At 48.4% G+C, this 1555-nt stretch overlaps 1 protein-coding gene across 3 annotated transcripts in view; it reads right to left on the bottom strand.

Moving 5' to 3' along the window:
• PPFIA2 (PTPRF interacting protein alpha 2) overlaps positions 1-1549 on the bottom strand; it is a 581389-nt gene extending 579840 nt beyond the window's left edge. For all 3 annotated transcript variants that reach the window (XM_019543139.1, XM_019543142.1, XM_019543143.1), the window contains exon 1: positions 1512-1549. The gene's annotated coding sequence lies outside the window, so the exon portion shown is untranslated. The remainder of the gene's footprint in view (positions 1-1511) is intronic.
• Between the last annotated feature and the right edge of the window lie 6 nt (positions 1550-1555).

Here is a 1555-nt window from a genome sequence, read left to right as displayed (position 1 = left end):
AAAAAAAAAAAACCCACAAAAAAACACAAAAAAAACTACTGAAATCATAGAAAATGTTACCATTGACTTCAGTGGGGTGTTGATCAGAGAGGAAAATCCTCTAAAATAGACAAACTTTCAGACTGGTATTATTCTGATTACCTTCAAGCAGAGATGTATAGTGTAAAAGATTAGTGAGAGCTAATTGGGATCTAAGAAATTCCTAGAATACTAAGCAAAACTCTAAACATTTTTCCCTGGAGTCATAAAATAATTTAACTGAGATTTTTTTTAAACACTAGTTGCTTAAAAGTGGTTTTTTTCAAAAATTAAAAAACCTCAACATTGCTGTCTTAAAAATTACCCAGACATCTAAAATATAGATCTATACATTTAGATTGCTCTCTGCATTTCAAACACCACCACCAAGAACAGGCTGGACAGTTAATTCAATGCCTGCGTTCTGCAGCTTCATTTCAAAGTCCAGATGAAGTGAATGGGCAGAAATTGAAACAAGTCACATAGTCATGACAACCACAGGGAGACAGCTATATGACATCCTTTTGCAAGAGCTCTCCCATTACCCGTTATATTGATAGGAACTAATTTGTACTTCTGATGCTTACAGATGCAAGTAGCGGCTTTCCCACCTGGCTGCAAGAGCATAATTAAAATGTGCTTTGCTTTAAGCAATGCACGGAAAACAACGGATCTGAAATATAGGTGCCGGGATACGGCAAGGAAGGATAAAAAGTTCTTCCTCTTGCATGACCCCACCCGATTTGATCCCTTTCTGCCATCTACAAATAATGCAGAGTAACCAAATTGTGTTCACCGTGACAAAAATGTCCCCTTAAAAAGTAGAGTGCACTCCTGTCTCCTGAGATGGGCTGGCCACTAGGGCTCCTTCCGTTTGGGGGCATCAGGGGGTAGGGCAGGAGAAATGACACCCATCTCTAGGCTCATTCTGTTCACCTTGAAGATCTGCAGCGTCTAGAAAACGCCTTTCCAATTCCACCCCTACACCTAGGAGGTCTTCAGCCTCCTGGGTGAGCCCCAGGGAGAGGAGCCCTTGCAAGCTGCTCTGCCCCTCAGCGCCCTGGCAGCAGGCAGGGAACCTACCTGCCCCACCTGCCACCTGCCTACAGCCACCTCCTCTCCGAAAACTCACGGCCTTTTCTTTTCTTTCTTTCTTTCTTTTTTTTTTTTTTTGCCATTGAACCATTTTGCATTGACAAGCGAAGAGAGGGAGGGTGGGTACCAGCGGGCTTAGCTGCCAGGGCTCCGGGCAACACCTCGCTTCACCCAGGAGGAAAAGCCTCGCTATTGTCTGAGTTGCCTGGCACGCATCTTCCTCCTCCTCCTAGTTAACTCCTTGCAGCCCCCGCTCCCGGCAGCACCCTCCACGCGGGGGGAGCCCGGCAGAGCCGGGGAGCGCCAGCTCTCCCAGTCCGGCCGTCTGTCTCGCCCTCCCCCGGCCGGCCAGACCCACACCCCCGGGGCGGGCTGCGGGGCTCCCGGGGCGGCGGTACCTGGCGGCTGGGGTCCCGGCGCCCGCTCCTGCAAGTGATCAATG

Source organism: Crocodylus porosus, unplaced genomic scaffold (assembly GCF_001723895.1).
Source record: "Crocodylus porosus isolate Cpor-Errol unplaced genomic scaffold, CroPor_comp1, whole genome shotgun sequence".
NCBI lineage: Eukaryota > Metazoa > Chordata > Crocodylia > Crocodylidae > Crocodylus > Crocodylus porosus.
This window is presented reverse-complemented; position numbering and strand designations above follow the sequence as displayed.